This window comes from Oncorhynchus masou, chromosome 19 (assembly GCF_036934945.1).
Source record: "Oncorhynchus masou masou isolate Uvic2021 chromosome 19, UVic_Omas_1.1, whole genome shotgun sequence".
NCBI lineage: Eukaryota > Metazoa > Chordata > Actinopteri > Salmoniformes > Salmonidae > Oncorhynchus > Oncorhynchus masou.
Genome location: NC_088230.1, coordinates 36233779 through 36250043, shown reverse-complemented (window position 1 = coordinate 36250043; position 16265 = coordinate 36233779). Strand labels below are relative to the sequence as shown.

At 42.5% G+C, this 16265-nt stretch overlaps 1 pseudogene; it reads right to left on the bottom strand.

The window, feature by feature from the left end:
• Positions 1-4479: 4479 nt before the first annotated feature.
• Positions 4480-16265, bottom strand: part of LOC135505666 (acyl-coenzyme A thioesterase 1-like) — a 43774-nt pseudogene continuing 31988 nt past the window's right edge.

Genomic DNA, 16265 nt, shown 5'->3' with positions numbered 1-16265 from the left:
ATCAATTTTACTGTTAGCAGAAGCCAATATTAGCAGACTTATTTAATTTCCAACTTCACATTTCTCTAGCATAGCCTACTTATTCCGATGATCAATATCAGTCAAATATCCATGATAAATGGTTGGTACCGTCGGCGTTGACCATTTCCGGTTTATCGTCCCAGCTCTGTTGCCATCAGGTTATAACAAAGGTTATGGTAATATGAGGACTTGGCGTTACACAACTCTCTGGTCCTTAATCGATCCACAACTGTTCCTGATTGCTCAGATTGGGCACATTTGATTTCCCTGGTCTCAATCAGTTGATAGTTTGAGGGAGAAAAGCACACACTGTGGCACCTTGAGGACCACAGCTGCCCATCCCTGTGTTCATAAGGGTGGAAAAACAAGCATAGGATGACTTGCCGTGTTGTGATTACGCCAGTATTTCAAACATTTCTATTTCATGGAAATTGAAAATAGCCTGTATATGACATGTGTGTTTATGGAACGTTTTGCATCTCATAGGAGCCGAAAACACAATCCTCATAAGTGTTTGCGATTTTAGAACTGGAATCTTGTAAAATATATATATATATATACAGTGCCTTGCGAAAGTATTCGGCCCCCTTGAACTTTGCGACCTTTTGCCACATTTCAGGCTTCAAACATAAAGATATAAAACTGTATTTTTTTGTGAAGAATCAACAACGAGTGGGACACAATCATTAAGTGGAACGACATTTATTGGATATTTCAAACTTTTTTAACAGATCAAAAACTGAAAAATTGGGCGTGCAAAATTATTCAGCCCCCTTAAGTTAATACTTTGTAGCGCCACCTCTTGCTGCAATTACAGCTGTGAGTCGCTTGGGGTATGTCTCTATCAGTTTTGCACATCGAGAGACTGAAATTTTTTCCCATTCCTCCTTGCAAAACAGCTCGAGCTCAGTGAGGTTGGATGGAGAGCATTTGTGAACAGCAGTTTTCAGTTCTTTCCACAGATTCTCAATTGGATTCAGGTCTGGACTTTGACTTGGCCATTCTAACACCTACCATTCTAACACTTGGCCATTCTAACACCTACCATTCCATTGTAGATTTTGCTTTATGTTTTGGATCATTGTCTTGTTGGAAGACAAATCTCCGTCCCAGTCTCAGGTCTTTTGCAGACTCCATCAGGTTTTCTTCCAGAATGGTCCTGTATCCAATTTGTAAGTCGCTCTGGATAAGAGCGTCTGCTAAATGACTTAAATGTAATGTAAATGTATTTGGCTCCATCCATCTTCCCATCAATTTTAACCATCTTCCCTGTCCCTGCTGAAGAAAAGCAGGCCCAAACCATGATGCTGCCACCATCATGTTTGACAGTGGGGATAGTGTGTTCAGGGTGATGAGCTGTGTTGCTTTTACGCCAAACATAACATTTTGCATTGTTGCCAAAAAGTTCAATTTTTGGTTTCATCTGACCAGAGCACCTTCTTCCACATGTTTGGTGGCTTGTGGCAAATGATAAGTTATCTTTCTCATCCGTAGCCTTAAAATGCATCGCAAGTGCACTGTTTATCTCACATCTGAAGGCTGGGATGAGAAAGTGAATATTATGGAGACACTAAAAGGAAAGATGGTTTGGTATGGTTTAGAAACTTGGGAACCAAGCTGGAGTTATCAGTGTGACCCCATCACCTTGACATGTTGAAATACTGTATCTTCACACCTTGACATGTTGAAATACTGTATCTTTACACCTTGACATGTTGAAATACTATATCTTCACACCTTGACATGTTGAAATACTGTATCTTCACACCTTGACATGTTGAAATACTGTATCTTCACACCTAGAAAGATCAACTCCAGGCTTCCTTCATAACTGTAAATTTATTGGGATTTTTTATTTCCAAGGGGTCAGTTTGAAGAAGAAAAAAACCGAATCCTGTCCGAAACCTCTTCTGGAATAACGGAGTTATAATTATATAACTGGTCACGTAACTTCAGTCAGAAATGGCTTTAATTATGTTTCAGCAACACGGACAGCATGATAAACACTGACATTATGTGGTGGTTGCTGCAGCAGGGAGGAGACCGAGACAACGGCTGCGAGTCACACAGTCAATGTCTTTTTGGAAAATTCTGAAACACAAAGACATTTAACGTGCTTTTATTTTGTATTTTTTCAGGGGGGTGGGGGCACTGTTTGTCAATCACTCCTATTGATTATCACATTGAAATAAATTGCATGAGGGGAGAAATGAGGTTCCATGAACTTTTACCATGATGTTCATCATGTGATTTTAAACAAATATGAGCAGGCAAAGTTAGGCCCAATACCAACTCACCAACTAAACCAGACACTCTACTTGTGGAGAACGTAATAAATCTAACAGATAAAAAACGGAATCTGGGAATAATGTGTACATCAATGATGAGAGGACAATTTTTGTAGAAGACAGCTCGGTACATTTTGAAGTGTTGCACTTTTTTTGTAAATCGCTTCCATCAATATCACGCTGACACCAATAGAATGGGGTAAATGTTGAGTGTAGCGCTGTTTATCTAAACACTATTTAAAGGCCTCACGGAAACTTGGAATAACCTATACATGGTTGGTTAGATGAGAATTTGCAGAAGGCTTTAATCTATATTTTGAAATGGCAGATGTTGATTTCGGGAGACTGCCATCACGGAAAAGAGAACAACCTTTTTCTGTTAACATCAATGAATCACAACCCGCCATAGGATATCAACAGTGACAACCGTTGGCTGCTTGTGATGGAAATGTTATACTTGTCCTTTTCTGTTTACCAATTTTTATGTTCTCTGCTTGTGCTTTTCTATAAAACCATTTCTGTGCTTGTGCTTTTCTATAAAACAATTTCTGTGTTCATGCAAGTGACTGAATGAATCCTCACCATCAGTAGCTGCAATTTGGCAGTACGCCCAGACCTTTGTTTTGAGAACGAAAAACATCTCAGTTTCAAAGTCTCAGCTTAAGAGAGAAGAAGCCTCGTGAGGTATTGGTCTGTCCTATGTTATGAACCAGTATTGGTCACATGAATGAATGAAAAACTGTCATGATTAATTAATTATGCTAAATCATGCAAATATAACTTGTCTGTGTATAGCCGTACATAAGATAGGTGCTGGGACTGCCCCAGCAGCGCTTCTAACAGACGTTCAATATGGCACATTAAGTTTGTTGGAACCTGACAATAAACAATGATTCATTTAAGATGAGTCTTTGAGTGTCCCCATATAAGAATTCCCAAAACATGCTATTTAAGTGAAATCCGTGTATTGGTGTGTGGGCAGCGACTTTTATAGAGACCGTGCATTCTCTGTGTCATTCTCACGGTGTTCTAAACTCTCTGTGTCATTCTCACAGTGTTCTAAACTCTCTGTGTCATTCTCACGGTGTTCTAAACTCTCTGTGTCATTCTCACAGTGTTCTAAACTCTCTGTGTCATTCTCACAGTGTTCTAAACTCTGTGTCATTCTCACAGTGTTCTAAACTCTCTGTGTCATTCTCACAGTGTTCTAAACTCTCTGTGTCATTCTCACAATGTTCTAAACTCTCTGTGTCATTCTCACTGTATTCTAAACTCTGTGTCATTCTCACTGTATTCTAAACTCTCTGTGTCATTCTCACGGTGTTCTAAACTCTGTGTCATTCTCACGGTGTTCTAAACTCTGTGTCATTCTCACGGTGTTCTAAACTCTGTGTCATTCTCACGGTGTTCTAAACTCTGTGTCATTCTCACGGTGTTCTAAACTCTGTGTCATTCTCACGGTGTTCTAAACTCTGTGTCATTCTCACGGTGTTCTAAACTCTGTGTCATTCTCACGGTGTTCTAAACTGTGTCATTCTCACGGTGTTCTAAACTCTGTGTCATTCTCACTGTGTTCTAAACTCTGTGTCATTCTCACGGTGTTCTAAACTCTGTGTCATTCTCACGGTGTTCTAAACTCTGTGTCATTCTCACTGTGTTCTAAACTCTGTGTCATTCTCACGCATTCTAAACTGTCATTTTCACTGCATTCTAAACTCTGTGTCATTCTCACTGTATTCTAAACTCTGTGTCATTCTCACTGTATTCTAAACTCTGTGTCATTCTCACTGCATTCTAAACTCTGTGTCATTCTCACAGCGTTCTAAACTCTGTGTCATTCTCACGGCGTTCTAAACTCCGCGACCCCAAGAGCACGTATGACAAAATCAACAGTCCAAAAGAAAAGACAGATCTGTTTTAACTAATTGATCATGTGTCATCGTGTATTAATGTATATACTAACGTCGCCAATCAGAGGTAAAAAAAAAAGGCTGGGTAATTCCCCCCAATTTGATGTGGTCAAAACGTCAGATTGTGTAACTGTAGTAACACATAATGGAAAGTACTGTAATATACATCAATTAGATATGGCTAAATAATTCAATATCTTATTTTAGGATGATAGTAAATGAAGCAAATAGATTTCTTCAATAATCACATATTTCTCACAACTAACCAGTTAAATGATCCTAAGCACAATTTAACCAGGCGCAATAGACTAAAGCGTCCAGAGGGTCTGTGCAGCAGACTGAACGCTTGTCGTCCCCTAATTAGCTGATATATTAAACACCTGTCCAAACATCGACCTGGAAGGTAGCCATTCTCTTCGTGTTACAGCCTGGCTTTCTGGCCAGTGTTGCTGCTGCCCTTCAGGTGTTTCCTGAAGAACTCCTGGACCCTCCTCCACAGATCCAGCTGAGCCTCATGGTGGGCTTTAACCTCTCCTCCAAACTCCACCACTTTACCCACCGCAGAGTGGAAGCCAGACGGGCAGTGGGGCATGTAGGGCACCTCCAGCAAATGACCCGCCCTGGGGTACGTCACCACCTCAAAGTTCTCTTTCCCATGATGCCTCAGCCGGGCTGCGGCCTGCTGGGCAAAGAGACACCTGTTCCAGTTCCTGTCGTCCTCCGAGACGGCGAAGAGGAACCTAGAACTGGAACGTTCTATTGGGATCAAAGAACCGCGGTTCCCCTCAGTATCTGGGTCCTGGACGGTGTCTCGGACATCGAAGTGGCCAGACGGTAAGAGGGTGATGTTCTCTAGGATTGGCACGAAGGGAGGGATGACGAGGTCTTTGTAGTGCAGCGGCGTCACGATATTAGCGTTGTAGCCGTTGATCCAGACTGTGCCTTCGATGCCAGAAAGAGGCCATGGACAGAGCCAGGTCGCCACTCTTCGAGATGGACAGGATTCCTATTCCTAGACCCTGGACCTAGAGGAAAATAAAATGGTTTGTCAAGAGACTTAAAATCATTACAGACAATCAAGGTAAACTGGTTTTGACAAATCAATAAATAGATAGTTAAATATTAAACATAAAGAGCATTGTTCTGGGTTGTGCCACTGTTATGAATTGTGCTGTTCTGTTGATGTATAGATATAGAGTAGGGCTGATCCCATTTAGTCGACTGGTTGATAGGCTCTTGGCCGACCGAGATTTCTTTAGTCGAGCAGTAGCAAAAAAGAAAATACAAAAATGGATATATTTTAAATCATGTTGTCCAAGCCACCCTTCTGGTTCACGCCTGTCTGAGTGGACTGATCCACTGTGGGGGCCATTAGGATGGCACAGCCCATCAGTCTATGTGCTACTGTGCTACTGTGCTACTGAAATTGTATATGGTTATATTATGTAAGAACAATGGTGGCAAAACAAAAAAGTATATTATTTTATAACAAATTGATAAGGAAATGTGTTTTAATAAATGATTAGAATGTTACAGTCCTGAAACCATAGGCCTGATACCATGTGATCGTATGAAATTAATTTGAAGCATTAGATTATTATAATACATGTGTGTAAGTGTTAGACTCATTCGATGATTATATTATAATACTGTGTGTGGTTTTAGTCAGAATCAACGTTTTGGGAACAGTGTGTCTAGTGTTTTGAGAACAGACTATCTGTCTGAGCCAGATCCGGGGAGACCTTGGCTGTGACACTGAGAACTTCCCAGTCCCAGGTCTCTCTGTCATGACTTCTGCCGAAGTCGTTGCCTCTCCTTGTTCGGGCGGTGCTCGGCGTTCGACGTCACCGGTCTTCTAGCCATCATTGATCCTTTTTTCATTTTCCATTGGTTTTGTCTTGTCTTCCCACACACCTGTTTTCAATCCCATTCATTACCTGTTGTGTATTTAACCCTCTGTTTCCCCTCATGTCTTTGTCAGATTGTTTTATTGTCAGTGTAGTGTGCCCATGTACCCATGTTTGTTTGTTTGTACGTACATTTAGTGTTATGGAGCATACTCGGGGGACTTTATTAAAAGACGCCATTTTACACTCCTTTTGACTCTCCTGCGCCTGACTTCCCTGCCACCTATTACACCTAAGCATGACACTCTCCCTATCTTAGGGGAGGGTTGGAAGACATTATTCTCACGTACTCCCCTAGGCTCTGTTGGCGGGCTGATTTGATGGTTGGTGTGGAAGTGTGTCGCTATAAATTGAAGGTCCTGTACTGTACACGTCAGAACGTTCCCGCGAATAAACATTTAACTTTGGTAGACTGGGCCTCTTGTCTGTTTCCTTTTCTATCAGTATCTTACAAATCCTGATATAACAGACTAAGGGTATCCTAATTGAATTGATCAATGAACAGGAGTATAGAATTCTCCTGACACAAATGCGCTTTCTCCCATGGATGGATAGTGGTCGCTGTCCACGGTTCTGAAACACATTAGTGCTCTGTTGAATTGACGACTTTTCCTAGACCATGTTGCTTTGTGCATAACAGCAACGTTACCCAGCATATTGGTGTTGAGAACAATGCAGCGGAGGCAGCAGAGTTAGGAGACGAGAAAACAGCCCTTGCCTTATTGTATAAGAAAAGTGAGGAGAGAGGAAACCAACTTAATTAGGTCTATAAATCAATATTCTAATTGTTAAATGTGCCCGGCTTTAGAAATCGTCAATATATCTACAGAAATAAAGCAGATCCTGCTTCCGTTGCCTGATCGACAGTTTGGTTGATAGCCTAAGGAGTCGGTGAGCACCAAGCTTCACGCAACAATTTCAGTTGTTTTAAAAAATCTTTACTATGTTGTAATAAATGTTTTACACTCTCTTTTTTTCGTTAGACCAGCCTCTTGATATTATTTATAATTTATTTAGTGTTGTTTACACTGATCCAAATGGTAAAATTAAAAAAAAAAATTAAATGAATAACCCTCCTTTTTCCTTGATCTGCTTCATTATTGTTATTATTAAAATCATCATTATAATAATAAGTAATGTCATTATCATTAGTAGACTTATTATAGAACCACCATGTCATTATCATTAGTAGGGTTAGTATAGAACCACTGTCATTATCATTAGTAGACTTAGTATAGAACCACCATGTCATTATCATTAGTAGGGTTAGTATAGAACCAGCATGTCATTATCATTAGTAGGGTTAGTATAGAACCACCATGTCATTATCATTAGTAGGGTTAGTATAGAACCACCATGTCATTATCATTAGTAGGGTTAGTATAGAACCACCATGTCATTATCATTAGTAGGGTTAGTATAGAACCACCATGTCATTATCATTAGTAGACTTAGTATAGAACCACCATGTCATTATCATTAGTAGACTTAGTATAGAACCACCATGTCATTATCATTAGTAGACTTAGTATAGAACCACCATGTCATTATCATTAGTAGACTTAGTGTAGAACCACCATGTCATTATCATTAGTAGGGTTAGTATAGAACCACCATGTCATTATCATTAGTAGACTTAGTATAGAACCACCATGTCATTATCATTAGTAGGGTTAGTATAGAACCACTGTCATTATCATTAGTAGACTTAGTATAGAACCACCATGTCATTATCATTAGTAGACTTAGTATAGAACCACCATGTCATTATCATTAGTAGGGTTAGTTAGCAGCCTTGTATAACCACCAGCGAGCTGTAGACCTAAGAACTCATCCTGTTTATAGTCTTAACGCCGTAACTTACTTAGGCCTATATTTCAATAATTATATAGGCTACTCTATTAATAAATAATTTAGTCATTCATGTAATCAAACAGGATACGAGTCATTCGTGATGTGAAATGCAATCAAGCATTTTAAGTTAATTTAAAATAACAAACGCGACCATTGAATAATTCGCTTGAACAAAAACAATAGGCACACATAACAAGCAGTGCTGGCTCCTTAATTATTTTGCATGATCTCCAGTATATTCCACAAAGTAGTCAAATTCATTCCCTTTAACCTCCTGCGCAACCAGAAAACACTCCCCCAGTTTTCCAGTTTATTTGTCACGTCCTCTGCATCCATTTTGCGGGTCACATGTTACGGTTATTATGATATGCTATAGGTCAGGTCATATTGGTCACATGTTAGGGTGATATGCTGTAGGTCAGGTCCTATTGGTCACGTGTTACGGTGATATGCTGTAGGTCAGGTCCTATTGGTCACGTGTTACGGCGATATGATGTAGGTCAGGTCCTATTGGTCACGTGTTACGGTGATATGCTGTAGGTCAGGTCCTATTGGTCACGTGTTACGGTTATTATGATATGCTATAGGTCAGGTCCTATTGGTCACGTGTTACGGTTATTATGATATGCTATAGGTCAGGTCCTATTGGTCACATGTTACGGTGATATGCTATAGGTCAGGTCCTATTGGTCACATGTTACGGTTATTATGATATGCTATAGGTCAGGTCCTATTGGTCACGTGTTACGGTGATATGCTATAGGTCAGGTCCTATTGGTCACGTGTTACGGTGATATGCTATAGGTCGGGCCCTATTGGTCACATGTTACGGTGATATGCTATAGGTCAGGTCCTATTGGTCACATGTTACGGTGATATGCTATTGGTCAGGTCCTATTGGTCACATGTTACGGTTATTATGATATGCTATAGGTCAGGTCCTATTGGTCACGTGTTACGGTGATATGCTATAGGTCAGGTCCTATTGGTCACATGTTACGGTGATATGCTATAGGTCAGGTCCTATTGGTCACATGTTACGGTGATATGCTATAGGTCAGGTCCTATTGGTCACATGTTACGGTGATATGCTATAGGTCAGGTCCTATTGGTCACATGTTACGGTGATATGCTGTAGGTCAGGTCCTATTGGTCACATGTTACGGTGATATGCTGTCGGTCAGGTCCTATTGGTCACATGTTACGGTGATATGCTATAGGTCAGGTCCTATTGGTCACATGTTATTATGATATGCTATAGGTCAGGCCCTATTGGTCACGTTACGGTTATTATGATATGCTATAGGTCAGGTCCTATTGGTCACATGTTACGGTGATATGCTATCGGTCAGGTCCTATTGGTCACATGTTACGGTGATATGCTATAGGTCAGGTCCTATTGGTCACATGTTACGGGTTATTATGATATGCTATAGGTCAGGTCCTATTGGTCACATGTTACGGTGATATGCTATAGGTCAGGTCCTATTGGTCACATGTTTCGGTGATATGGTATAGGTCAGGTCCTATTGGTCACATGTTACGGTGATATGCTATAGGTCAGGTCCTATTGGTCACATGTTACGGTGATATGCTATAGGTCAGGTCCTATTGGTCACGTGTTACGGTGATATGCTATAGGTCGGGCCCTATTGGTCACATGTTACGGTGATATGCTATAGGTCAGGTCCTATTGGTCACATGTTACGGTGATATGCTATAGGTCAGGTCCTATTGAGACAGCGCTATACACACTGATGTTCTGTGGTGGTCGCTGCAGCAGGGAGGAGAGAGAGAGACAGCGCTATACACACTGATGTTCTGTGGTGGTCGCTGTAGCAGGGAGGAGAGAGAGACAGCGCTATACACACTGATGTTCTGTGGTGGTCGCTGCAGCAGGGAGGAGAGAGAGAGACAGCGCTATACACACTGATGTTCTGTGGTGGTCGCTGTAGCAGGGAGGAGAGAGAGAGACAGCGCTATACACACTGATGTTCTGTAGCAGGGAGGAGAGAGAGAGACAGCACTATACACACTGATGTTCTGTGTTGGTCGCTGTAGCAGGGAGGAGAGAGAGAGACAGCGCTATACACACTGCTGTTCTGTGGCGGTTACTGTAGCAGGGAGGAGAGAGAGAATACGGGTGCTCGACACACTGATCTTCTGTGGTGGTCGCTGTAGCAGGGAGGAGAGAGAGACAGCGCTATACACACTGATGTTCTGTGGTGGTCACTGCAGCAGGGAGGAGAGAGAGAGACAGCGCTATACACACTGATGTTCTGTGGTGGTCGCTATAGCAGGGAGGAGAGAGAGACAGCGCTATACACACTGATGTTCTGTGGTGGTCACCGCAGCAGGGAGGAGAGAGAGACAGCGCTATACACACTGATGTTCTGTGGTGGTCATTGTAGCAGGGAGGAGAGAGAGACAGCGCTATACACACTGATGTTCTGTGGTGGTCGCTGTAGCAGGGAGGAGAGAGAGACAGCGCTATACACACTGATGTTCTGTGGTGGTCGCTGTAGCAGGGAGGAGAGAGAGACAGCGCTATACACACTGATGTTCTGTGGTCGTCGCTGTAGCAGGGAGGAGAGAGAGACAGCACTAGACACACTGATGTTCTGTGTTGGTCGCTGTAGCAGGGAGGAGAGAGAGACAGCACTATACACACTGATGTTCTGTGGTGGTCGCTGTAGCAGGGAGGAGAGAGAGACAGCGCTATACACACTGATGTTCTGTGGTGGTCGCTGTAGCAGGGAGGAGAGAGAGAGACAGCACTATACACACAGATGTTCTGTAGTGGTCACTGTAGCAGGGAGGAGAGAGAGACAGCACTATACACACTGATGTTCTGTGGTGGTCGCTGTAGCAGGGAGGAGAGAGAGACAGCGCTATACACACTGATGTTCTGTGGTGGTCGCTGTAGCAGGGAGGAGAGAGAGACAGCGCTATACACACTGATGTTCTGTGGTGGTCGCTGTAGCAGGGAGGAGAGAGAGACAGCACTATACACACTGATGTTCTGTGGTGGTCGCTGTAGCAGGGAGGAGAGAGAGACAGCGCTATACACACTGATGTTCTGTGGTCGTCGCTGTAGCAGGGAGGAGAGAGAGACAGCACTAGACACACTGATGTTCTGTGGGGGTCGCTGTAGCAGGGAGGAGAGAGAGACAGCGCTATACACACTGATGTTCTGTGGTGGTCGCTGTAGCAGGGAGGAGAGAGAGACAGCGCTATACACACTGATGTTCTGTGGTGGTCACTGTAGCAGGGAGGAGAGAGAATAGAGGTGCTCGACACAAAATCACTTCTTTTTTTAACACAGCGCAGCAAGTCTGAGTCAGGCGGCACAATCAAATCAATTGGGGTCGACTCCCTCTTGGCTTTTGTGTGTTAATCTTAATTATTTGTTAATCTTATTATTTGCTTAAAGCATCAGACAAGCTCAGCGCATATAGTCGATTTGATTAAATAACATTGGATGTGTCTATATATGGAAAATCAATTTGGTTCGAAAGAACAGACGATTCTTGGTCGACCAAGATTTATTTATTTTTTATGGTAGGGGACAGCCCTAGTGTAGAGCAAACAACAGCCAGTAGATGGCAGCTTTTACACAGCTAAAAAAAATATCTAAAAGTTTAGTGAGAGGAATCTCAAGGTGATATTTTCTTCTAATGGGACAAATGGCCCATAGTCATGATGCGTCTCAGAGTAATAGTGCTGGGCTGTGTTTCCTAAAAACATCATTAGCACTAAGAACATCTTTCATCCATTTAGTTTCAATTGAATTACGACGATCTTAGTACCATGTTGCTTTTGGGAAACTCTGGGCCTGGACATTACATGGACATGACGAGCCTAATCACCACTTCTACACCTGCTCGTCTTCCTCCACTAACCTGTGGCTGTCTCCTCAGGAATGTAATGGCCTCTTCAAAGTATTCCCGGTCAAAGTGTTTAGGAACATTTCTGGGCATGTCCTGGTAGCCATAGTAGGCCAGCGCCAGAACCACGAAGCCTTTGTTAGCCAGCAGACTGGCCCGGACCTCTGATAGACCTCCACCCAGAATATACATATCTAGTACCCCAGGAAATGGACCCTGACCTAAGGAGGGGGGAAATAGGTTTCTGTTGTTTCTAGCATACCTATGCAATGCAAAGTTGGCCTTGTCTAATACAAAGACCTATGGACCATCTAACATTGTAATTTGTGTTTTTCTTAGGAGAACTCACACCACCACATTGGCACAATTAAATCATAATTAATATTGGCCCTTTGGTTTAACAAAACAAATTGAGGTGTAGGCCTACAGTATATACAATCAATGGATTTCCATTTCCTTAGAGCAATGGTTAATATAATACAATCAATGGATTTCCATTTCCTTAGAGCAATGGTTAATAATACTGGTCCTGTGGACACAAAAATACAATTTCCCACTTGAGAGCAGTTTGAATGGTCTAAGTAAGTTACTAACCGGGTGGTAGAAAGAGGACTCCCCGAATTCTTCCTTCTTTCAAGCCCAATGGTTAATATAATACAATCAATGGACCGCCTCCGTTTCCTTAGATCAATGGTTAATCATAATACAATCAATGGATTTCCATTTCGCCCCTTCTGTCATGAACCGCAATGGTTAATAATACTGGCTCTTCTGTCATGACACCTCTCGTTGGTCACTGTCGGTATCCTTCCCCCTTCTGTCATGAACCGCCTCTCGTTTGCTGTGGTCCTCCTCGCCCCTTCTGTCATGAACCGCCTCTCGTTGGTCGCTGTCAGGATCCTCCTCGCCCCTTCTGTCATGAACCGCCTCTCGTTGGTCGCTGTCGGTATCCTCCTCGCCCCTTCTGTCATGAACCGCCTCTCGTTGGTCGCTGTCGGTATCCTCCTCGCCCCTTCTGTCATGAACCGCCTCTCGTTGGTCGCTGTCAGTATCCTCCTCGCCCCTTCTGTCATGAACCGCCTCTCGTTGGTCACTGTCGGTATCCTCCTCGCCCCTTCTGTCATGAACCGTCTCTCGTTGGTCGCTGTCGGTATCCTCCTCGCCCCTTCTGTCATGAACCGCCTCTCGTTGGTCGCTGTCGGTATCCTCCTCGCCCCTTCTGTCATGAACCGCCTCTCGTTGGTCACTGTCGGTATCCTCCTCGCCCCTTCTGTCATGAACCGCCTCTCGTTGGTCGCTGTCGGTCTCCTCCTCGCCCCTTCTGTCATGAACCGCCTCTCGTTGGTCGCTGTGGCCAAGAGCTCACCTGTATCCCCATGCAGAACATCTATATTAACCATAATTGACCACATACACACATTTATAATTCTAGCAGCTTTGTTGTTGGTAGAGTATTGAATTGTCTTAAAATATAGTTACATATATTTTTTTAAGGTAAGAAAAGTTAACATTTGTGAATATGAAATTTGTCCCCCCAAAAATATTAAATTAATTACATAAAATTGTTTTAACTTATTTCTATCGTAGGTAAAGAATCAAAGCAGTACATCTCTCCATAATAGTGTAAAATCATCATAAATGTGTTCCACTATAAACCTACTGATGCCTTGCCACAGTTTCCTTACATGAATACAATGCCAAAAAAGATGCAACACTGTTTCTGGGTGGTCATTACAAAAGGTACAATTTGAATTTATGTTTTTCTTAAACTTCTTCATATAGTGGTTGGCAGGATAATGTTTATGAATACTTTTTAAATAAACTTCCTTCATTTAGTTAATGAACTAATTAACTAATTCATTAAACTAATTAATTTTGTTTAGTTAATAAGTAGCTATGTATGTGTGTAACAGTATAACTTTTGACCCTCTGCACACATCGACAACAGTCACCCTCGAAGCATTGTTACCCATCGCTCCACAAAAGCCGCGGTCCTTGCAGAGCAAAGGGGAACCACTACTTCAAGGTCTCAGAGCAAGTGACGTCACCGATTGAAACACTCATTTAGCGCGAACCACCGCTAACTAAGCTAGCGGTTTCACATCCGTTACATGTGTGCAACGTCCAAACTTTTTCCCAACAGATCATATCAATAAAACCATTCCAATCAGGCATGGCATCCTGTTGAAACAAGGCTCATACAGCTCTATTGTTGTTGAATGTACTGAAATAAAAACAAATCTTTCCTACTGATGAGAAAACAGGGTTAATCGTAGGTATGTTCTGATGGTCAGGTCTCGACACGTTCCTGAATAATAAAGCAACACCTGAGGGAATGGCATCTAAAACTATTGCACAATCTTTAGGTGTTACAGGGACCTTGTAGAATGACTTATAACTATTTTATTTATTTATTTTATTTTACCTTTATTTAACCAGGTAGGCTAGTTGAGAACAAGTTCTCATTTGCAACTGCGACCTGGCCAAGATAAAGTAAAAAACCCTCTGCATTTACCAGTTGGCTCACCAATAGGATATTATTTTGTAACCAATATTCTAAAAACAAAGAAGTATTTTTTTTTTATACAATCCTGTCCCGATTATTCCATATGTAATATCTGTGTGGAGAAAAATTATTCTTAGAAATTAAGGACCATGACAACAAAACCTGCCAATGAAAAGCAGAGTTTCACTGGAACAAAGCTCAAGAGGGCGCCGACAGAAAATGCTGCCTCGTTTCTTAGGAAACTTTGCAGTATTTAGCTTTTTTATGTATTATTTCTTACATTGTTAGCCCAGAAAACCGTACGTGTTATGACATACAGTACAGCCAGGAAGAACTACTGGAAATCAGAGCGACGTCAACATACCAAGAATACGACTTTCCTGAAGCGGATCCTTGGTCCGAACCACTCAGGGAATTTGAATTGATTCCAGAGGTTGACCCAAAACAATGTTGCAGGAGAAAAGGTAGACAGAGCGGTCTTCTGGTCAGAAGGTGCACACCACCCACCACTTCTGAGTATGTTACTTGCTAATGTCCAGTCGCTAGATAACAAGGTAGACAAAATTACGGCAAGGGATGCTTTCCAGAGAGACATCAGGGCTTGTAACATACTCTGTTTCACGGAAACATGGCTCTCTTGGTATATGCTGTCGGAGACGGTACAGCCACCTGGATTATTTGTGCGTCGCGCCGACAGAAAAAAACATCCCTCCGGGAAGAAGAAGGGCGGAGGTGTATGTTTCCTGATTAATGACTCATGGTGTAATTGTAACAACATACTCAAGTCCTTTTGTTCACCTGACCTAGAATTCCTCACAATCAAATGCCGACCGTATTATCTCCCAAGGGAATTCTCCTCGGTTATCGTCACAGCCGTGTATATCCCCCCTCAAGCTGATACCACGTCGGCCATTCTGGGAACTTCACTGGACATTATGCAAACTGGAAACCACATATCCTGAGTCTGAATTTATTGTAGCTGGGTTTTTTAACAAAGCAAATTTGTTAAACAACAAGGTTACCTAAATTCTATCAGCATATTGACTAGCACTCGCGCTGGTAAAACACTGGATCACTGCTACTCTAACTTCCACAATGCATACAAGGCCCTCCCCCGCCCTCCTTTCAGCAAATCTGACCACGACTCCATTTTGCTCCTCCCTTCCTACAGGCAGTAACTCAAACAGGATGTACCCATACTACAGACTATTCAACGCTGGTCTGACCAATCGGAATCCACTCTTCAAGATTGTTTTGATCACGCGAACTGGGACATGTTCTAGGTAGCCTCAGAGAATAATATTGAGGTATACGCTGATTCGGTGAGTGAGTTTATAAGGAAGTGCAGGAGATGAGGAGGAGGAGATGTACCTACAGTGACTATTCAAACCTACCTTAACCAGAAACCGTGGATAGATGGCAGCATTGGCGCAAAACTGAAAGCGCAAACTACCGCATTTAACCATGGAAAGGTTGCTGGGAATATGGCCGAATATAAACAGTGTAGTTATTCCCTCCGCAATGCAATCAAACAAGCGAAATGTCAGTATAGAGACAAAGTGGAGTCGCAATTCAATGGCTCAGACACGAGACGCATATGGCAGGGTCTACAGACAATCACTTCTGTGCCACCGTCACAGCCCGCAACCAAGGACTGTGGGTCTCTCCTCCGTGGCCGACGTGAGTAAGACATTTATACCTGTTAACCCTCACAAGGCTGCCGGCCCAGACAGCATCACTAGCTGAGTCCTCAGAGCGCAGACCAGCTGGTTTGTGTGTTGACGGGCATATTCAATCTTTCCCTGTCCCAGTCTGCTGTTCCCACAGGCTTCTAGATGGCCACCATTGTTGCTGTACCCAAGAAGACAAAGGTAACTGAACTAAATGACTAT